The 24,535-nt window shown below is 38.1% G+C and overlaps 1 pseudogene; it reads left to right on the top strand.

The window, feature by feature from the left end:
* The first annotated feature begins 6,933 nt into the window (after nucleotides 1-6,933).
* On the top strand, nucleotides 6,934-7,627 carry Actg1-ps5 (actin, gamma 1, pseudogene 5; annotated as a pseudogene).
* The last annotated feature ends 16,908 nt before the right edge of the window (nucleotides 7,628-24,535 follow it).

Raw genomic sequence — 24,535 nt, 5'->3', positions numbered from 1 at the left:
TTCAGAGCTTGCCCCACATGTGGCCCATACATATACAGCCATTCAATTAGACAAGATGGATAGAGCAAAGAAGTGCAGGCCGACAGGAGCCGGATGTAGATCGCTCCTGAGAGACACAGCCAGAATACAGCAAATACAGAGGCGAATGCCAGCAGCAAACCACTGAACTGAGAATAGGACCCCCGTTGAAGGAATCAGAGAAAGAACTGGAAGAGCTTGAAGGAGCTCGAGACCCCATATGAACAACAATGCCAAGCAACCAAAGCTTCCAGGGACTAAGCCACTACCTAAAGACTATACATGGATTGACCCTGGACTCTGACCTCATAGGTAGCAATGAATATTCTAGTAAGATCACCAATGGAAGGGGTAGCCCTTGGTCCTGCTAAGACTGAAACCCCAGTGAACGTGATTGTTGGGGGGAGGGCAGCAATGGGGGAGGATGAGGAGGGGAACACCCATAAAGAAGGGGAGGGGGAGGAATTAGGGGGATGTTTGACCGGAAACCAGGAAAGGGAATAACACTGGAAATGTAAATAAGAAATACTCAAGTTAATAAAAAAAAGAGAGAGAGAAACACGTGCCATGGAAGACTTATATATACTAAAGAGTCATATCTAAATAATACTTAGTTAAAAATAAGTAGAATAGATGACTCGCTCATTAGTGATTTACAAAGCTTCTGCTAGACTTTTGCAACAAAGCCTTATTATTACCCTTATTGGGACTTTCTAATGATTATCAAAATCCTGTGGATTGATGTCTTTATTCAGGTGAGGACAGGCATTAGATAAGGCAAGGCCTGTGCCTGGACAGTAAAAAATTATAGCAGGCACGGAGTTTTGGAGAGGGAAGAGAGAGTGGAAACAAAAAAAGAACAAATGAAGATGCAGAAGGAGAAGGATGACCCACCCTCTGTGTGGCTTTAAATAACCACAAGTAGCTATGAAAAATCATATAAAGATGGATAATTATAGGAAAATTTGTCTTATTTAGGTGGCCAGTTTATATCAATATTAGTTGGTTCTAGGTTCATTGTGTGACATTTTGTGGAGTGAGAATTTACTGATATAAATCTGACTAATAAATTACAAGCGTCTAAGGTTTTGATTTTACTGGGATACTGGAAATTGTTACAATAACCACAGTGGGCAGATGCTGTGAATGAGAGCAGAGTTCATAGCAGAGAGCCACAAGACAGATGACTGCCATTGTGGTGCTAGTCATGGAGTTGGAAAGACCACAGGGCCCAGAGAGTGGCTGGCAATAGCATGAGAGGAAAATTGAAAACTTAGTAAGTTGGTTGAGACACTTTGCTGATTAAGATGAAAATACCCAGAAGATGCCATGTGCCCCTGTGGTATCAGCAATAGCATGGGTTAATGTCTTAATTTTAATTCATAATATTTACCACAGCAAGTTCCCTTCTTTGTTATTCCTCTGAGAAAGATGGTAATGTGTTATTAAATAAAGAAACTTATGGAAAGGGAAAAAAAAACAACCATGGTTGTACAGAGCAAATCACCTAGTGACATTTGGTATCTTCTCCCTTTTTTAAGGGAATGAGAAATAGTTTATTCTAGAGGTATGAGTGACTATGGCATAGGAGCACAGATCCAGACAGCCCAAAGAACATGTTTCAATGTAGAAATGTTTCCATAAAACTATTTCAGTGACAGAACAAAATAAAATCATAAATCAAAGCATTTTTAAAATAAATTGGTAGAAAAACCAGAAAGATAGGTTACATCAATGCAAGAGAATTTCTGTATGGGTCTTAGAGGTTCTCTGATGATGTTTTTAGTTTTAAAATACATTTTATTTTAGTAAAAATTAGAATTGTAACACTTATCCACTTCTTTTTCTTCCTCAGTCTTCTCCTAGGTACCCCTCTAATTTCATTCACATTTTCAAATTGATAACCTCCTTTACTTTGTTGGATAAACAAATATATAATACAACTGCTTGAGTCCAATATTTGTGTTTGTGTTATATGATTTCAAACCTGACCATTTTGTATTGGATAACCAATAAAGAGGCTCATCCTTCTCTCTCTCTCTCTCTCTCTCTCTCTCTCTCTCTCTCTCTCTCTCTCTCTCTCTCTCTCTCTCTCTCAGCAGTCATTAGATGTCCATAATTTTTTTGGAGTGAAAATTTCCAGTTTTGCCTTTGCATGTCTATTGAAATTGTCATTGTTCCAGTCTAGTTTATGTACACATTTCTAGAAGAGACTATCCCAGCAAAGCTCTTGATATCCTTACATTCTCCCCATATTCCATGATGTATAAATGCATGAACTATGATATAAATGTATCCATTTGGACTTAGCTCCCAGATGTCTGTCAATCTCTACATTGTGAACAGTTGTGGATTTCCAGGACAGTCATTATTTGTTGTGAAAAGAAATTTCTTTGATGAAAGGTGAGAGCTAAGCTACACTTTCCTGTGAGTATATGAAAAAGTATTTACTTAATGCTTAGAAATTACGCACCGTTTACTTTTAATTACAATTGAACTGCTTTGACACTGTTTTCTCTAATATCCTCTAAAGGAACTTTCAGCCTGGGTCTTCTCTCTTTTAGGAAACTTTTTAAAAACTTTCCCAATTCTTGATTCTGTCCCATTTAACAACCACTTCCAAAGAGTTTGCCCTAGTAGAAACAGATTTAATGTCATTCGAGAGAGCTTTTTATCACTGTAGCATTATTTGAGGAGTTTCTCTCTAATTACATCCTCCAGTCCTAACCTAGTGTTGATGTGTATGGTCAATTAACAGAGAAATATATAACAAAACTCTATACTTTCTGTAATTCTTTGAAACTTTCTGGAGCAATTGAAAAATGACTGATCTTTAAATGAGTCAATTATTGTTCCTTCTGAAGTCCACATTGTTTCCAACAGTACCTTGTTAAAAATGCTTTTAGACAATTTTGCTGTGGGAAAACACTGCTCAAAGAATAGGATCTTAAAAGAATTGATCCTAAAATGTAAATGTTCCTGAGAAATACTTTAATAATTTAGTGAAAGGGAGCTTTTTGAAGTAAATCAGGTCAGGGAGAGTCCAGGGAGAAAGGCTGATCAGTATACAATAAGTTGCAGTTAAGTAGGAACAAAAAGGTATGGAATTCTAAGGTCTTCATAGGTAAGAGGAGTATAGTCAACGTTCCAAAAGCTAAAAGAAAAGCTTTTGAAATCTTTCACCATAAATAAATGGCAAATGTTCCAGTAGATATGCTTAATCTGATTTGAGCATCAGAGGCACACATACATACACACACACTCATACACACAAATATATACATTAAATGGTACCCATTGTCATGTACATCTTCAACTATTTCATATAGGAGTTTAAAATAAACTTCAAAAATATAATCAAACCATGTCTCAGAGTATCATCTAACTGAGTTCAAAGGTCTGTGATGAATAAGAAGAGAAGAAATAAAGTAGTATCTTCCCTGCAGAGAATCATTGTGCATGAAGAGACATGAACATTTATTTAAATAAATCAAAGGAGCAGTTGCACTCTATTACAACTACAACAAAAATACCTCTTGAAAATAAGACACAAACTATTTCAAGTGTAAGACCTTTGAGAAGACTTATGGTATCTTTATTGAAAGGGGAAATGGGATATTATTGGCAAAACCCAAAGGCCCTACTTTGGGACAAAGCTAGGTATAGTTAAGAAAGCCAAAGCAACCAAGGATGATGTTTTATGCCATTATTCCCAGCACATAGGTGGCAGAGGGAGGGAGAACTTGAGTTCAAGGACAGCCTAGGCTAGATAGCAAATGTTATCCAAAAAATGCTAGAAAGGAAGTGTAGAAGGACAAAACCAAAAGAAATTAAGGGTTATCAATAAGCATTTGTGCTTATACCCACAGATTAATGTAGTCTTCCCCCTTACTCCTATCAATGAAACTCCACTGCAAGAGACAGAGACCACTATAGAAAATTGCAAGCTATCAAAATGCAGAGTTGTAGAGCCCAGTCTAAATGGATACATGTTAAGAAAAGAAAAAAAAGCGCTCTATGACTAAGGCTCAAGGAACATTGTTAAAGAGGGGTCTGAAAAGTTATGAGCCAGAAGGCTGGGTAGTTTGCTATGAGACTGTCTCCGAGGAATGTCAGAAGCTACACCCATTAAGTCTTACTAACATGACTGCACAAACATAAGCTGAAAAAAAGTGGACACTAATGAACATGCCAATGTGGATGGGGGAAAACCCATAAGAACTCAACCTTCACAAATAACTATAGGCAGCTGAGGAATTCTGGGAGTGGAAGAGATGGTCTTCTCAAGAGCATACAAGTTGGTTGTTCAGTGCTCTGAAAACATATATACAAGCAACAATATAGGGACTCGACAGGTTATACTTATGAATATATCTAGAAAGCCAGAAAATGATTGCAAAGGGTGACTTTTCAGAACATGGGGAGGATTCAAATAAACTTATAAATGAAGTAAGGGAGTCAATTCAGAATCTAAGAAGAAGAACTCTATTCTAGGGAAACCTGCTCATCCATCCTCACTGCTACTATAATCACAAAAATCTGGAAATGGAAACGACCAAGATGCCCATCAGTTAGTAAATGGATACTGAATGTATGGTACATGTACTTACAAATGAAATGATAAAATGTGTGGCTAAATGTCTGGGTCTGGGTTATATTACCCAGAGAAACAAAAGTCACATGTTTTCTTTCATCTACGAATCTCCAAATTCTCATTTCACCAGGAATACCCATAAAAGTCAGAAAATTACAAGGAGGCAATGAGGAGAACCTTTTAAGGGAGGGAAGATAGAACACCCTGTAATTAAAAAGAATTAAAAGTGAATCATGGAACAAGAAACAAGAAGGATTGAACTGGAATGGTGAAACAGAGACTATAGTAGAGGAAGGAGTGTAAGGCGTAATAAATAATACTAAAGATGGAAGAAGCCTCCTAAATTATGCATATATTCATCACTTGGGGGAAACTGAGATTCTATTGCCTGGTTTCACTTGCTATTCTTTCTCCATTTCCAGAGTGTAGCTTGAATATGATTATCCAGGCTTCTCTGTTTCTATCACCATCCCTGCCCTGCTTGTTAATATGTCTCCCCTACCACACTGAACTCTATACCTCTAGAACTGTAACCAAAATAAATCTTTTCACTCTTAAGCTGTTTTTGTCAGGATGTTTTATTATAGCAACAACAAAATGAATACAGGCTACAATGTAGATAAACCTAAAAAAGACCATGTTAAGTGAAATAAGGTACCCACAAAAGGACAAGGTGGCATATCTGAAATAGATACATTCATGTGGAAAGAATAGAGATTAGGGTAAAGCTGATAACTCAGTCAGTAAATTGCTTGCCTTGTAAGCATTGGGGCTGAGTTTTATTCTCCAAAACCCACATAGGAAAAAGAATAAGCCAGGCAGATTTCTGGGGCTCACTAGCCAGGCAGTCAGTCTAGTTTCAAGCCAATGATAGGCCTCCTCTCAAAATAAGTGCCATGTGGTCACAAAAGAAAACACTTAAAAATCAGAGTACAAGTTATACAATGATTGTGGACAGAATGTTATAGGTTGCTATTGAATGTGACTATAAAGTTTGTTTAAGTGAAGAAAAGTTTTTGAAATAGGTAATTGTGGTTTCATATCCCTTTATATGTAATTCTTGTCACTACAACGCATACTTAAAATTGGTTAAAATGATGATTGTTGTATTTTGCCACAGCAAGTAATCAAAACCATATTTCTTTCAAACTATAGTATCCAGCCAAGAGATTTTCTTTTTACTTTCCAGGACAGATACTGCAAAGGTTGTGTTTCTGCTGTGTCATCTCTAGGGCTATGTTAAAAACATTAACCTCTAAGCCTAATATGGTACTGCATGTCTGTGACCCCAGCACTTGGGCGACAGGAACAGGAAGATTACTTATCATTTGATGCAAGAGACCCTGTCTCAAAATCCTTTTTTTGTCCTGAAATAAAATTTTAAAAAATGCCTCTTAATCTTCTATTTCTAGAAGAGGGTAATATCCACAAAAATGCTCAGGAGATTACATCATTAGGGCTCTGGCCTCACCGACTGATAGGTTCATAATCTGATGATATATTTAGTTTATAGAAACTTTCAGAGATGTCTAGTTTGAGGAAATAGGCTGATAGGAGTATGTCCTGAAAGAGATTCCTTCTCCCTCTCCCTCTCCCTCTCCCTCTCCTCCTCCCTCTCCCTCCCTCCCTTCCTCCCTCCCTCCCTCCCTCCCTCTCTGTCTCTGTCTCTCTGTCTCTCTCTGTGTGTCTGTCTCTTTATCACGCATGCACACGCGCGCATGCGCGCGCACACACACACACACACACACACACACACACACACACAGATTCACTCAGTCTTGCTCTCACTCTTGCTTTCTGGCTCTTTTGCTCCATAATCTTTTATTAATGCTCTTTCACATTCTATCCCTTCCCTAAGTCCCAGTCCCATCCCCATTTTAGTATTATGCTTTGTTGCATAGCATGCTTTCATCACCATAATGTTCTGCCTTACCACTTGCTCATAGCTATGGATCAAGGGGATCATACACTGAAATGATGTGCCAAAAGAAATCCTTCCCTTGTAATGTGTTAGGTTGATTGACATAGTAATGATAGGACATATTACCAGATACTAAACTGAGAAAGACAATGAACAAATTCTTGATTTGAGAAAGATAAAGAGGTAAGACTACATCTAACAAGAGAAGGAGAAAATGAAGACTAGACTAGCAGGCCAACATGAACATCTAGAACTTGGGGGATTTTAGGGGTGTACACAAGAAATGGAAGGCTGTTCCATGCTCTGTAAAATATCAGAGGGGATCCAGTCCATGTCCACCTGCTAGCACAGTCCTCTTACATCTCTACTATCACCAGTCCACACCTGCTACCAGCTCACCATGAATGATGAGATTGCTTTGTTCCTTGTTGACAACGGCTCCAGCATGTGCAAAGCTAGCTTCACAAATAAAAAAGTTCCCTAGGCCATCTTCTTCCTCATCATGAGCCACGCTATGTACCAGGATGGGGTGGTGGACTTGGGCCAGAAGGACACCTATGTGTATGATGATGTCCAGAACAAGAGAAGCATTCTGACCCTGTAGTATTCCATTGATCATGGCAATGTCACTAGCTCGAACAATATGAAGAAGATCTGGCACCACACCTCTACACCAAACTGCATGTGGCTTCTGAGGAGCACCTCGTACTATTCTTGGAGCCCCTTTGAACAGCAAGGCCAACTGTGAAAAGATAACCAAGATCATGTTTGACACTTTCAAAACCCCAGTTATGGACATAGCCACCCAGGCTGTGCTGTCCCTGTATGCTTCTGGTCATATCACTGGCATTATAACAAACTCCAGAGATGGGGTCATCCACACTGTGAACATCTATGAGAACTAGGCTCTTCCTCATGCCATCCTTTGTCTGGACTTGGCTAGCTGTGATCTGACAGACTATCTCATAAAGATCCTGACTGAGTGTGGCTAAAGCTTCACAACTAAAGCCAAAAGGGAAATTGTGAGTAACATCAAAGAGAAGCTGTGGTATGTCATTTTGTTTTGTTTTGGTGCTTTTGACTCAGGGTTTTAAAAGTGGAATGGTGAAGCCAATAGTAATCGGTTGAAGCAAGCATCCCCCAAAGTTCTACAATATGGATGAGGACATTGTTTGTACATCGTTTTTTGTTTGTTTTTAATAGTCATTCTAAGTATCAATGAGATATATGGCTACAGGAAGTTCCTCATGCTCAAAAAGCCACCCCCACTCCTTAGAGGAAGATAGCTAAGTGCTCACCCTGAGTCCACACCAGGAGATGACAGCATTGCTTCTGTGTAAATTAAATAGTCAAATTGTTCCCATATCTTTTACCTTAACACTATTTTTGAATGGTCAGCCATTATAGCCATCTGTATTTTTGCTCCCCTAACTGGATGTATGAAAGATTTAGTCTCCCTGGGAGTGGGTTGAGGTGTTGAGGCATCCAAAATTTGCCTGTACACTAACTTGAGGTTAGTTTGATAGAAGTGCACAGCTAACAAAAAATATATTAGAGGGGAGGGTATAAAATGACATTTTAAGTGATCTTACTCTTTTTACATAATATAAATTATTTCTAATATTTTATGAGATCTTTGAGTATTCATCATATTTTTATCATATTTATGCTTATCCTCCAACTTCTCTCATATCTCCACTCTCAACCAACCCTTCCCACCCAATTTCAAGTTTCCACCCCCACCCCTTTGGGTCGAGTTTGTGTTGCCTACCTATTCTTGGGAGTGGAGTCTGTTCTAGCACTTGTTCAGTCTACCAGGAGTCCCATCATTAAAGAAAAATAGATCTCCCTCAGTTCCCCAGAAGTTATGAAATACCTCAGCTCAGGGTGGGATTCCATGCACACCTCCTGCCATGCTGTGATTTTTTTGTCTGGCATGTGCTTATGTATGCTGTCGCAGTCACTATGAGATTGCATATCCAATTGCCCTGCATGCCTTAGAGGAAAAAAACAGTTTCCTTGATGTGTGTCACAATCACGGCCTCTTACAATCTCTCTGCTCCCACATCCATAACAATCCCTGGGACTTGCATGGAAAGAGCATGATGATGTATGCCCCATTTAGGGATCAACATTCCAGTGTTTCCTATTCTCTGTATCTTTACCAATTTGGGGGTTTCTGTGTTAATTGCCACCTGTTATAAGCATCTTCATGAATTCAAATATATATACAGCAACATGCAAAAACCAACAGTCTAGAAGTACTGGATAGAATATAAACATATACAAACAAGTCATATTTCAATTACACATTTGATATAATTCAATTTCTTATAAGGGGACTTTTCCTTGAAAATTACAGATTTTTTTTTATTTTTTAAACTGGGTATTTCTTATTTACATTTAAAATGCTATCCCCTTTCCCAGTTTCCCATTCATATACCCCCTCCCCACTCACCCTTAGTCTATGAGGGTGTTCCCTCTCCCCCAAATACCTACGCCTTCCCATATCCCCACCCTGACACTTCCCTACATTGGGGGTTTCAACCCTGGCAGGACTAAGGACTTCTCCCATTGGTGCCCAACAAGGCCGTCCTCTGCTGTATAAGCACCTGGAGAAATGGGTCTGTCCAAGTGTACTCTTTAGGTAATGTGTAGTCCCAGGAAGCTCTGGTTGGTTGGTATTGCTGTTCTTATGGAGTTGCAAGACCATTCAGCTCCTTCCAATTTTCTGAGGAAACTCCAGACTGATTTCCAGAGTAGTTTTACCAGTTTGCAATCTCGCTAACAATGGAGGAGTGTTACTCTTTCTCCACATCCTCAACAGTATCTGTTGTCACCTACGTTTTTGATCTTAGCCATTCTGACTGATGTGAGATGGAATCTCAGGATTGTTTTGATTTGCATTTCCCTGATGACTAAGGATGTTGAACATTTCTTTAGGCGTTTCTCGGCCATTCTATATTCCTCAGCTGAGAATTCTTTGTTTAGCTCTGTACTCCATTTTGAAATAGGGTTATTTGACACTCAGGAGTCTAACTTATTGAGTTCTTTGTATATCTTTGATATTAGTCCTCTATCTGATGAACGATTGGTAAAGATCTTTTCCCAATCTGTTGGTTGCTGTTTTGTCCTAAATGACAGAGTGTTTTGCCTTACAGAAGCTTTGCAATTTTGTGAGGTCCCACTTGTGGATTCTTGATCTTAGAGGATAAGTAGTTGGTATTTTGTTTAAAGACATTTTCCCCAGTGCCTATGTGTTCAAGGCTCTTTCTCAATATTTCTTCTACTTGTTTGAGTGTATCTGGTTTTATGCAAAGATCCATGATCCACTTGAACTTGAGTTTGTACAGGGCGATAAGAATGCATTGATTTGCATTCTTCTACCTCCAGTGGAACCAGCAGGATATGTTGAAAATGCTGTCTTCTTTCCACTGGATGGTTTTAGGTCCTCTGTCAAAGATCAAGTAACCATAGATGGGTAGGTTCATTTCTGGGTCTTCAATTCTATTCCACTGATATACTTGCCTGTCTTTGGACCAATACAATACAGTTTTTAACCATGATTGCTCTGTAATACTGCTTGAGGTCAGGGATGGTGATTCCCCAAGAAGTTCTTTTATTGTCGATGGATAGTTTTCACTATCCTGGGTTTTTTGTTATTCCAAATTAATTTGCAAATTGCTCTTTCTAACTCTATGAAGAAGTGAATTGGAATTTTGATGGGGATTGCATTGAATCTGTAGATTGCTTTTGGCAAGATGACCATTTTTACAATACTAATCCTGGCAATACATGAGCATAGGAGATTTTTCCATCTTCTGAAATCTTCTTCAATTTCTTTCTTAAACGAATTGACGTTCCTCTCATACAGATCTTTCACTTGCTTGGTTAGAGTCACACCTAGGTATTTTATGTAATTTGTGAATATTTGGAAGGGTGTTGCTTCCCTAATTTCTTTCTCAGACTATTTTTCCATTGAATGCAGGAAGTCTATTGATTTGTTTGAGTTAATTTCATATAAAACCACTCTGCTAAAGTTGTTTGTCAGGTTTAGGAGTTCTCTGGTGGAATTTTTGGGGTCACTTAAATATACTATCATATCATCTGCAAATACTGGTATTTTAACTTTTTCCTTTCCAATTTGTATTTCTTTGCCCTCCTTTTGTTCTCTGATTGCTCTGGCTATGACTACAAGTACTGTATTGAATAGATAGGGGAAGAGTGGGCAACCTTGTCTAGTCCCTGATTTTAGTGGGATTGCTTCAAAGTTCTCTCCATTTAGTTTGATGTTGGCTACGGGTTTGCTATATATGGCTTTTACTATGTTTAGGTATGGGCCCTGCATTCCTTATCTTTCCAAGACTTTTAACATGAAGGGGTGTTGAATTTTGTCAAATGTTTTCTCAGCATCTAATGAGATGATCATGTGTTTTTTTCTTTGAGTTTGCTTATGTAGTGGATTATGTTGATGGATTTCCTTATATTGAACCATGCCTGCAACCCTGGAATGAAGCCTACTTGATCATAATGGATGATAGTTTTGATAAGTTCTTGTACCCAGCCTGCAAGAATTTCAATGAGTATTTTTGTGTCAATATTCACAAAGTATTGAAATCGGCCTGAAGATCTCTTTCTTTGTTGGGTCTTTGTGTGGTTTTGTTCTAAGCATAACTGTGGCTTCATAGAACGAATTGGGTAGGGTTTCTTCTGTCTTTATTTTGCAGAATAGTTTGGACAGTATTGGTATTAATCCTTCTATGAAGGTATGATAGATTCTGCACTACACCCATCTTGTCCTGGGCTTATTTTAGTTGGGAGACTTTTAATAACTGCTTCTATTTCTTTAGGAGTTATGGGACAGTTTAGATGGTTTATCTGATCCTGATTGAACTTTGGTACCTGCTCTCTCTCTCTTTCTCTCTCTCTCTCTCTCTCTCTCTCTCTCTCTCTCTCTCTCTCTCCCTCCCTCCCTCCCCCCCCCCCTCTCTCTCTCTCTCTCTCTCTCTCTCTCTCTCTCTCTCTCTCTCTCGAAAATTGTCCATTTCATCCAGATTTTCCAGTTTTGGTGAATACAGATTTTGTAGTAGGATCTGATTTTTTTTTAATTTCCTCAATTTCTGTTGTTATGTCTCCCTTTTGTTTTTCTCATTTTATTAATTTGGATACTCTCTCTGTGCCCTCTGATTAGTCTGGCTAAAGGTTTTTCTATCTTGTTGATTTTCTCAAACAACCAGCTCCTGGTTTTGTTGATTCTTAGTATAGTTCTTTTTGTTTCTACTTGGTTGATTTCAGCCCTGAGTTTGAATATTTCCTGTCATCTACTCCTCTTGCTTCTTTTTGTTTTAGAGAGTGTAGGAGTTCTGTCAGGCTGCTAATGTAGGCTCTCTCCAGTTTTTATTTGGAGTTACTCAAAGCTATGTGTATTTCTCTTAACACTGCTTTCATTGTGCCCCATCACTTTGGGTATATTGTGCCTTCATTTTCATTAAATTCTAAAAAGTCTTTAATTTCTTTATTTTTTTTCACTGAGTACAGTTATCACTGTTATGACCAAGTTATCACTGAGTACAGTGTTGTTCAATTTCCATGTGTATGTGGGCTTTCTGTCATTTTTGTTGTTATTGAAGACCAGCCTTAGTCTATAGTAATCTCATAGGATGCATGGGATAATTTCAATCTTCTTGTATCTGCTGAGGCCTGTTTTGTGACTGATTATATGGTCAATCTTGGAGAAGGTACCTTGAGGTGCTGAGAAGAAGGATTATTCTTTTGTTTTAGGATGAAATGTTCTATAAATATCTGTTAAATCCATTTGTGTCATAACTTCTGTTAGCTTTTCTATGTCTCTGTTTAGATTCTGTTTCCATGATCTGTCCAGTGATAAGAGTGGTGTGTTGAAGTCTCCCACTATTATTCTGTGAGGTACAATGTGTGCTTTGAGCTTTAGTAAGGTTTCTTTTATGAATGTATATGCCCTTGAATTTGGAGCATAGATATTCAGGATTGAGAGTTCATCTTGGTGGGTTTTTCCTTGGATGAATATGAAGTGTCCTTCCTTATCTTTTTTGATATCTTTTGGTTGAAAATCAATTTTATTTGATATTAGAATGGCTACTCCAGCTTTTTTCTTGGGACCATTTGGTTGGACAATGGTTTTCCAGCATTTTAATCTGAGGTAGTGGCTATCTTTGTCACTAAGGTATGTTTCCTGTATGCAGCAAACTTCTGGGTCCTGTTTCCATATCCATTCTCTTAGCCTATGTCTTTAATTGCAAAATTGAGTCCATTGATGCTAAGAGATATTAAGGAATAGTCATTGTTGTTTCCTGTTATTTTTGTTCTTAAAGGTGAAATTATGTATTTGTGCCTCTCTTCCTTTGGATTTGTTGCAAGAAGATGACTTTCTTGCTTTTCCAAGGGTGTAGTCCCTCCCTCCCCCACCTTGTGTTGGAGTTTTCCATCTATTATCTTTTGTAGGGCTAGAGTCGTGGAAAGATATTATGTAAATTTGGTTTTGTCATAGAATATCTTGGTTTCTCCATCTATGTTAATTGGGAGTTTTGCTGGGTATAGTACCATGGGCTGGCATTTGTGTTCTCTTAGGGTCTATATATCTTCCCAGAATTTTCTGCCTTTCACAATCTCTTTCATAATTACACAATAAAGTCTTGTATAATTCTGATAGGTCTGCCTTTATATGTTACTTGACCTTTTTCCCTTACTGCTTTTAAAATTCTTACTTTGTTTGGTGCATTTTGTATTTTGACTATTATGTAATAGGAGGAATTTCTTTTCTGGTCCAATCTATCTGCAGTTCTGTATGCTTCTTGTATATTTATGGGCATTTCTATTCTTAGGTTAGGGAAGTTTTCTTCTATACTTTTGTGGAGGATATTTACTGGCCCTTTAATTTGGGAATCTTTGCTTTCTTCTATACTTACTATCCTCAGATGTGATCTTCTCATTGTGTCCTGTATTTACTGGATGTTTTGGTTTAGGAGCTTTCTGCATTTTATATTTTCTTTGATGATTGTTTCAAAGTTTTTTTTATCATATCTTCTTCCCCTGAGATTCTCTCTTCTATCTTTTGTTTTCTGTTGGTGATGTTTGCATCTAGGACTCCTGATCTCCTTCCTAGGTTTTCTATCTCCAAATTTGTCTTCCTCTGTGATTTCTTTATTGTTTCTATTTCCATTTTCAGATCCGGGATTTTTTTTTCATCTTTATTAACTTGAGTATTTCTTATTTACATTTTGATTGTTATTCCCCTTCCTGGTTTCCAGGCCAACATCCCCCGAACCCTTCCCGCTCCCCTTCTATATGGGTGTTCCCCTCCCCACCCTCCCCCCATTACCGCCCTCCCCTCAACAATCATGTTCACTGGAGATTCATTCTTGGCAGGACCAAAGGCTTCCCCTTCCACTGGTGCTCTTACTAGGCTATTCATTGCTACCTATGAGATTGGAATCCAGGGTCAGTCCATGTATAGTCTTTGGGTAGTGGCTTAGTCCCTGGAAGCTCTGGTTGGTTGGCATTGTTGTTCATATGGGGTCTCAAGCCCCTTCAAGCTCTTTTAGTCCTTTCTAAGATTCCTTCAACGGGGGTCCCGTTCTCAGTTCAGTGGTTTAATAATGGCATTCACCTATGTATTTGCTGTATTCTGGCTGTGTCTCTTAGGACAGATCTACATCCAGTTCCTGTCGGCCTGCACTTCTTTGCTTCATCCATCTTATCTAGTTTGGTGGCTGTATATGTGTGGGCCACATGTGGGGCAGGCTCTGAATGGATGTTCCTTCAGTCTCTGTTCTAAACTTTGCCTCCTTATTCCCTCCCAAGGGTATTCTTGTTTCCCTTTTAAAGAAGGAGTGAAGCATTTGCACTTTAGTCATCCTTCTTATGTTCATAGCAGCCTTATTTATAATAGCCAGAAGCTGGAAAGAACCCAGATGCCCTTCAACAGAGGAATGGATACAGAAAATGTGGTACATCTACACAATGGAATATTACTCAGCTATCAAAAACAACGACTTTATGAAATTCGTAGGCAAATGGTTGGAACTGGAAAATATCATCCTGAGTGAGGTAACCCAATCACAGAAAGACATACATGGTATGCACTCATTGATAAGTGGCTATTAGCCCAAATGCTTGAATTACCCTAGATGCCTAGAACAAATGAAACTCAAGACGGATGATCAAAATGTGAATGCTTCACTCCTTCTCTAAAAGGGGAACAAGAATACCCTTGCCAGGGAAGAGAGAGACAAAGATTAAAACAGAGACTGAAGGAACACCCATTCAGAGCCTGCCCCACATGTGGCCCATACATATACAGCCACCCAATCAGACAAAATGGATGAAGCAAAGAAGTGCAGACCGACAGGAGCCGGATGTAGATCGCTCCTGAGAGACACAGCCAGAATACAGCAAACACAGAGGTGAATGCCAGCAGCAAACCACTGAACTGAGAATAGGACCCCCGTTGAAGGAATCAGAGAAAGAACTGGAAGAGCTTGAAGGGGCTCGAGACCCCATATGTACAACAATGCCAAGCAACCAGAGCTTCCAGGGACTAAGCCACTACCTAAAGACTATACATGGACTGACCCTGGACTCTGACCTCATAGATAGCAATGAATATTCTAGTAAGAGCACCAGTGGAAGGGGAAGCCCTGGGTCCTGCTAAGACTGAACCCCCAGTGAACTAGACTGTTGGGGAGAGGGCGGCAATGGGGGGAGGGTTGGGAGGAGAACACCCATAGGGAAGGGGAGGGGGAGGGGGATGTTTGCCCGGAAACCGGTAAAGGGAATAACACTAGAAATTTATATAAGAAATACTCAAGTTAATAAAAAAAAAAAGAAAATATCATACTGAGTAAGGTAACCCAATCACAGAAAAACACACATGGTGTGCACTCACTGATCAATGGATATTAGTCCAAAAGCTCGAATTAACCAAAATATAATCCTCCAACCATATGAAGCTCAAGAAGAAGGATGACCAAAGTGCAGATGCTTTACTCCTTAAAAGATGGAACAAAAATATTCATAGGAGGGGATATGGAGGCAAAGTTTCAAGCAGAGATAGAAGGAACGGCCATGCAGAGGCTGCCCCACATGTGAGATATATAGTCACCAAAACTAGGTAAGATTGATGAAGCTAAGAAGTGCATGCTGACAGGAACCGGATATAGGTGTCTCCGGAGAGACACAGTCAGAGAATGTCAAATACAGAGGTGAATGCTAACAGCCAACCATTGAACTGAGAACAGGGTTCCTGTTGGAGGAGTTAGAGAAAGGATTAAAGGAGCTGAAGGGGTTTATACCCCCATAAAAGCAACAATGCCAACCAACCAGAGCTCCCAGGGACTAAACCACTACCCAAAGACTATACATGGACAGAACCATGGCTCCAGCTTCATATGTAGCAGAGAATGGCCTTGTTGGGCACCGATGGAATGATAAGCCCTTGGTCCTGCCAAGATTGGACCCCCAGTGTAAGGGAATGTTGGAGGGGTGGTGGGAAGGGGGTGGATGGGGAGGGGAAACCGTTATAGGAGAAGGGGAGGGGGAGATAGGGAGCTTATGGACAGGAAACCAGGAAAGGAAATACCTTTTGTAATGTAAATAAAAATATATCCAATTAAAAAATATAAAAAAGAAAAATAGTTTGTGATATTATAGGAAGAAAAAAAGAAAAGTAAAAAAAAACACTTAAACAATGACTAACAAGCTTGTACCCCACTTTAGATAATAGTCAGGGATCAATCTGCTCATTCCACATTATTTGACACCTGAAATAATAGTTATACTACTATGATTATATGAGTCTTATTGCTGATTAAAAAAAAAGAGAGTAGCCGAATATCAGGTATTAAGAATGTTTGAAATATTTAATGAATCTATGCATTGAACAAAATTTCCCATATTTTGAAGAACATCAGCTTTTCTCTCTTGATATCAGTAATACAGTCAGCTTTTAGAGAAAATATTCCTTCATTTCACTGTAGGTAAAAATTACATAGTTACTAGTATACTCTACACAGGTACTGCCAGTTGAAATTTAAATAGTAAAACTTAATAAATTAGACATATCTTTAGCTCAACTATGAGTTAGAGAATATTATAACATGTTTATATTATATTATCTTGAAAACTATATTATATACAGAAAAATTCTATGGAGATCTTTTTGTTCTAATATATGCTTTTAAGAAACTTGGGGAAATATGCTATAAATCTAATAATAGCTTCCCTATGTGCTAGATTAATGGCTAGAAAAATCAAATAAACTCAATACATAGGTCATATGTTCTAGTTTTGAAATATAAATAATGCCCATGGCTCCTTAATGAAGAGCATTTCTGAATCTTTATGAAAGATTCTACTTAAAAACAAGTAGAAAGCAATATAGTTTTAATGACTATATCAGTGACCTTTAACCTTGTTGTGATAAAATACCTAACAAAAGCAAATTTAGGAATACTTTATATAGGTCCACAGTTTAAAAGGATATACTTCATCATGAGATAGAAGTCATGGTAGCAGGAAAATGAGATAGCTGCTCACATCATATCCATAGTCATGAAGCAGAGAGAAAAGAGGGCTGGTGATCAATTTGATTTCTCTTTTCTTTCTAAAATAATAGTTTTATTGATTATTTGGTAATTTCATATCATGCACTCTGATCACACTTCTCAGTCCTCCAAGTTCTGCCCCCAATCCTTATGACCTCCTCCAAAAGAAGGAGGAAGAGGAAGAGGAAGGGGGAGGAGGAGAAAGCAGGGAAGGAGAAGGAAAATGAGGAGGGAAGTTTAGAGAAATGGTTCTGATGCTTTAATCTGGAATCTGCGAATGCTGACGCTGAAAGTCTTTGTCCCCAGTTGGTTCTTAATCAATCAATAAAGATGCTAGCCACTAATGGTTGGGAAGAAGGAAAGTGGTGGGACCTAGGGGTTCCCTTGGTCTAGGAGAGATAAGGAGAATCAAGAGACCTGGGGAGAGAGAAATGGAACAATCTCAGAGATGCAAGAGAGATCTTCCAAAATGTAAGTGGAAAAAGAAAGCAGCACATGGAAGGGCAGCCTCAGAGTTTCTTGGGCAGCAAGGTCCATGGGCTTCACAGTAGGTAACCAGGCAACTAAACTGAGGGCAGATTTAGAGATGTTGAGTTAGGAGTAAAGGAAATGGCATGCTAACTATGGAAACACACTCACTGCATATGTTTTGGAAGCTCCACATGCATGCAGAAGACAGACATTGTTACTAGGGTTTGGATATGAACTACTCTCCTAAATTGTTAGGGTACTAAAGGCTTTGGTCTCCAGTCAGTATTGGTATTAATGTTATTGGATCATGAAAGAACTCTTGATTGGTGTAATAATTCATTGATGACATCATAGTGAAGGAATTCATAAAAGATTGAAACTAGTCAGAGAAAAATAAGTTTCTAAGAGCATGCCTTTAAAGAGTATAACTTGTGCAACATTCATTATTTTCATTTTCTTTGTCTCTTGGATACAATGAACTGAGATACTATTCTCCAGTATTCTGCCTCATACTATATAGGTGGGGACAGTAACAGTAGAATCAATTTACTATGAACTGAAAGGTCTGAGACCATTAGTCACAAAAAAAATTGTTCATTCCTTCTTTTAAGTCAGTTATCTTTGCAACAATTACAAAATTATGACATACAATTACTTTCATAGTTATTTCTCATTAAGTTGACTACATCTAGAAAAAAAATATAATCCAGAATTGGATGGCACACCAGTGATCCAGATCTAGGAGCTGGAAGACACAGGCTTCTGACCTAAATTTTGACATGGAGACCTTGAGGCACAGTGGACATGAAAAGCTTAGGGCCAGGCAAGGCAATACATGCCTTTAATCCCAGGAGACTGAGGCAAGCAGATTTATGAGGTCAAGGTCAGCCTGGGACAGAGCAAGCTCCAGATCCAGGCATGGTGGTACATACCTTTAATCTGAGCCACTTCTGCTGGAGGACTACATAAGGACATTGGAAGAAAGAAGGCTCACCCTTCTTTACCTGCTTGCATTTACATGCCAGTGTATCTGTTGGAACCTACCTCTTCAGGATTCCAGCTTATACAGAAGATCAGGTGAAACAACTAGCTTAATGGGCTGAGTAACTACTAGATTCTTTGGACTTTCCATTCACACCTGCCAATTGTCGGGTCAGTTGAACTACAGTCAATAAGTCATTAAAATAAATTCCCTTAATATATAGAGGCATTCCATAAGTTCTGTGACTCTAGAGAACCATGACTAATATAATTACTAAGATCAAGGTATAGTGTTTCTGCCCTTTCTTCTGCAATGTTCTCTGAGCTTTGGGTGTGAGAGTGTTTTGTAGATGTATCAGTTGTGACTGGGCTCTACAACTATGCATATTGATTGGCTGTAGCTTTCTGTACTTGTCTTTGTCTGTTGCAATGAGTTTTCCTTGATAGGCATATAGGTGAAGACTATACTTATTGGCAGTTATAAGGACAAATGTTTATAAATTGATGTTAAGTATCGTGCTGGTTTGGTAAGTTAGTGGTTGGAGATTCTCCTCCAATTACCATAATTTCATTAGCTCTGAGTTTTATCTAGGTTTCCAATACCAGGCATGGTATCCCTCTTGTTAACTGGGTCTTAAGTCCAATTATAGAGATACTACTCACCACAATGGTATGTGTGCCATTAACTATCCTTTTGATCTTTGTGCCATACTGGTCATTGATATGATTCATAGACATCACAGGTAGGTGAGACTATCAGTTACCTCCCTCCTTTGAAAGCTTTTATGGAACTTGTGGTACTGTGAAATCTCATCCTCAGGAAGGAGGCATTCAGATCAGTTCTATCCCAAGAGTCTCTAGGCCCTGTATCTCAAGTGCATGGTTTTGTAAGAGGCAGAAGATCATGGATTTCTGAATCAAAGGCTATTCCATTAAAGTCCTGGCAAAATGACCACCCAAACGTAAATTGAAAAGAAAAAAAAGCAACAAACACAGGAAAACGTCCATGAGGTTTTAACCTTACACAAAGTACTATAGGCAACTGAAAAAAGCTGAGAGCAACAAAAATGGCCTTTGGGAGAGAACACCATTTGGTAGTCCAGAGTCACTCAACTCTTAAAACATACATGAAGGTAACACTATATACATTGAACAGATTATATTTAGGAATATATAGGTATGCACATGCATGTGTGCACACACACACACACACACACACACACAGATACTGAGAATTAATGAATAGAAGGGCCATGGATTTGAAAAAAAGAGCAAGCAGAGGTATATAAGAAATTTTGGGGAAAAAGAAATAGAAGAAAATGATGTCATTATAATATCACAAAGTAAAGGAAATATTTTTTATAAAAAGAGAAAAGGTGTTGGAAAGAATGTGGAACACAGGAGATCTCACACTGTGGGTGGAAATATAATTGTAATCATTTGGAGATGTTGTCATCTGGTAAAATTGATGACATGTACCTTATTATGAAACAATTTTATTCCCATATTTATAATGGTGTTCTTTGCAATATTCTAAATGTTCAGCAGTAAACAAATTGTGACATAGTCACATGAAGAAATATTATTCACAATAAAAATGATTTAAGTATACATAAAAGCAACAATATGCACAATTCTGGAACATAGAATGAAAAAAGACATGTCAGAGAAAAACACATAGTGTGGTTGAATGAGAATGGTCCCTGTAGTCCCATATATTTGAATACTTGATCCTCAGTTGGTGGACTGTTGGGGAGGATGAGGAGGTATGGTCTTGTTGGAGGAGGCATATCACTAGTTGTGGGCTTTCCACATTCCTCCCAACACCTTTTCTCTTTTTGTCCTCCACCACCCTGCACCTCCTACTTGTGGATCAAAATGTAATCTCCCCGCTGTTCCTGCAATCATACCTTTGTTCTGCCACCATTGCCTTTAACTCTTTGCACTGTAAGCCCCAAACACTTTCTTCTATAAATAGCGTTTGTCAGGATGTAGTATCATGCAATAGAAAAGTATCTAAGACAACAACATGATACAGATTTTATGATGTTCATGCGAAAACAATAATGGACAAAAACGCCAGTTGGAATCATCTACATGTATGATAAAGTTCTGATTTCAAGGAAATGTTAAGTGCATAGTTTAGGCCAATACTTACCTTTGAGACAAGCAGGAATTCAAATCAGGAATGAAAATGAAAAAAATTTAACAGTGCTAGTAATTTGCTAGTTTTCAAGTACAGAATTTTAAAACTGAAAAAAAAATAATGTAAATACACTTTACCACAGGCTCATGCTAGGTATCCAAGATAGAGTAAGCATGGCTAATAGGCTGTTAGAAGCTCTATCATTTAATAAAATAAAAACACACTTAGTCTCGGCTACATAGCATACCATTAGGGGAAAAAGGCCACATGCTGGTTCCCACAAGACCTCACAGAAAGGTGCTCATTACTTTGGCTAACTTACCATGGTGCTGGGTTTGGCTCTATGCCTTGCAACCTCTGAAACCAGATATTATCAGCTCACCAACAAATCCACATCTCAGCAATGCATGCACACTAATTAAGCTCCCCAGACTGAAACAGACACCAAAATGCCAGTTCATTAACTGACAAAGCAAAATATAAGCCTCACAGGGACTAGCATAATCAAGTCAGCATAATAAGAGAATTCTTTCCCAGTAGTCATACCATGTGGGAGGCCAAATCATAATAAAACATTATTTTATTAAATTTACACTGAGAATTAACTGTCACCAGCACAGGATTATTCATAGTTGATAAGAACAGGATATTTTTCTGTCGTAGTTGTAGTGCATGGAAAGCCACATAATACTCAGAAGGTTTACATAATGAACTTGAAATCATCACAAAGGAAATCAAAAGGATCTAAGATTTAAAGGCATCATTTGTAGCCTGATGCATTGGTCTTATTGAGATGCTTTCAATAATAGGTCAGAGTATTAGAAGAACATTAGCTCAAACTCTCTCCTCTTCTCAGCAGGCTTTGGTAGACACAGCTACCATGTGATTTCCTGAATCTCTTTTATACTTATTGGAATGATATATCATCTTTACAGATTTCTTTATCTAATATATTAATATAGTATACACATTAATACTAATCTGTGTACCATTTAACTTTAAATAGTTGTATATATCTACCTTACCCAGATGTTAATTTCAGAGGGTAACATGTTCCCTCATATTTTATGATTTTAAAAGCACCTTATGAAACCCATTCTAAATATTTCTAGGAGTCATTTTCTGGGCAAAAGTACAAAAAAGAATCTGAGGCCCTGGGAGACTGGAGCATTTGGGGAGTGGGGACACAGGAAGCACACAGATATTTGACCCATTCCTTTTCACTCATAATATCCTCTATATCAAGAAGAATTTAAAGTAGCTTCAATAGGATTTTAATAACCCCAAAACCAGTTCAATAAAGAAGAAAAAAGTGGTCATCATTGATGAAAAAGGGAGTTATAGTTTTACCCAAAAATACAAATAAAATCATTACTGTAATTGTGTTTGGAAATCTGTCTTATATATTCTGAAAACCAAGATAAAGAGGTACAGAAGCATCAAGATATACTTTCCACAATTAAAATATGAGTATTGTTTTGGAAGACTTCATTTACATTCTGCCTTTGTACATCATCCAAGTTCTAGCTTTGCTACTGATTTAAACAATATCAACATTTGTCTTAGTCAAAGAAGGCACTAATGAACCAATATTGGTAGATTGAAGCATTTTCTGCTTGATCTGGGCCAGCAATGTTGCCTAGACTGATGCATTTATACATGCTACATGAAAGAAGAAAGAGGGTGTTGTAGGCAGGGAACAGATACTAACAAGAAAGGGACATAAGAAGATAAAAGTAACAGAGTGATTTAAGTGGGGAGAGCTGTTATTATTTCATTTATGTAGCCGTGATAAAAAAATACCCCAATGAAAAGAAACAGAAGAAAGCATTTGTTTGACATATAATTCCAGGTTCCAAGGAAGTCAAGGCAAAAATTTACACATTCATAGTGAAGAACAGAAAGAAGTGAATTCATTCAAGCTGACTCTTTCCTTGTTTGCTTGTGCTCGGCTCAGCTGCTAGACTCTAACACAGTTCAGTACCACCTTCCACCTTCTTAGAGAATGGTGCCACCCAAAGTTGACTGGACCTTCCTTAATTGAGATACACAACCCCCATATACATGCCTACAGGCAAACCAAATGCAAACAATGCTTCATTGTGAATATCTTCCCAGGTAATTCATTAAAAACTGCAAAGTTAATAATAGCAGAGACAATAAGAATAATAGAGAGAGAGTTGGAGAGATGGCGCAGCAGTTAACAGCACTTACTAATCATGCAGAGGACCCCAGTTTGCTATCTGCTGCCCACATCATGTAGTTCACAACTTCATATAACTACAATTCCATGGGTTTTGGTTCCCTCTTCTGGTTTCCATGAGCACCAGGCATGTATCTGGTAGACATACAAACATATGTACATACATACATGCATACATACATACATGCATGCATACATACAGACATACATAGAGGTACCCACACATAAACATAAAAAAGTGATTTTTGAAAGAACACCACATGAAAATGCCATACAAAAATATTTAATTGTGTGCTAACATTAAAAATTAATTTTTAAAAATGGGAAAAAAGATGTTTATTGTGAGTAATAGTACAAGTGTTCTGAGTGACAGTGGAAGAACAGTATTTGATTCTTACAGGAATCAAAACATTACAAGTGGCTTCCTTAGCCCCACAAGATTGGTAAACCTGAGTTAGGTGACAATTTAATTCATGTAAGTCCTATAGCAGTGTTTATAGTGCTGTACAATAGAATATACATGTTACCAATCAGAATATAAAATTCTGAGAAGTTCACTGATAGTGAAGCAAAAGACCAGAGTTAGCTAGTCCATGATAATTGAAAACCAATGCCATAGGCATATTCAAATATGCCTAAGAAAGCAATACACTCATTTCTCTTCCAGAGAATGTTTTCTAAAGATGAAAACTCATCTTAATAATAAGGAACATTGTTTTATACAGAACTAGAGTTGCACCTCAGGAAATAGATGACACATACAAAGAGAAACATAATTTAATATTTAATAAAGGAGTTCTTTGTAATGTAAAATGATTAAGGGAAATCAGCAAGGAGTGATAAAGTAGATAAATCAGAAAACATTAATCCCATGCTTATCTAAAGCACTAACCAAGCATGAAAGAACTGTAGGGGAGAGATACCTAATAGAAACTGTGCCCTTCCATAAAGGAACAAAGTCAATCCCAAATTACATCAGGAAGGAGAACTAGAGTAAGTGCCTCGCTGTTTTCCTCCCACCTTCCAACTCCCTGCCAACTCTTCCCAGTTATAAAACCAAATCAAAAACCAGTGAGAAAGGGACCTAACTGATGCATATGACCCATAAAAACTGGTCTCCTTGGAGATAAAGCCCAGTTCTGAAGATATCTGGAGGATCAAAAGGATGATACACCACAAGTATTAAAGACACTCAGTGAACAGAAATAATCCTGTAATGTACATATCATATAATTAACATAAATATCCTACATTTAGCAGAGTATCTGTAAGCATTCCACCCAAAGCATACTGATATTCATTATGTCCACAGCACCATACACTATATAACTTTATTAGCATTAAGAAAACTGAAGGTGCATGCTTTGACTTAAGGCTGAAAATATCACCTGGGATAGTTCAGCAAAGAAATACATTACGTTTTCAAAACAGATGGAGCAATTGAACAATTTGAGAAAGAGAAAGTTTTCCCATCTTCATTTCTTAGCAAGAATTCTGAGGTAGAATAGGCCTGACCTGCTGGTATCACAAGTCCAGACAAATGAAGCAGATGCCTTTCTTGGGAATTTTGCTGTCTCTTCCTCTTTCTCTCTTTTTCTGTCTCTGTCTTTGTCTCTCTGCT

Source organism: Rattus norvegicus, chromosome X (genome assembly GCF_036323735.1).
Source record: "Rattus norvegicus strain BN/NHsdMcwi chromosome X, GRCr8, whole genome shotgun sequence".
Classification (NCBI taxonomy): domain Eukaryota; kingdom Metazoa; phylum Chordata; class Mammalia; order Rodentia; family Muridae; genus Rattus; species Rattus norvegicus.
Note: the sequence above shows the minus strand (reverse complement) of the source record. Positions and strands in the feature narration are given on the sequence as shown.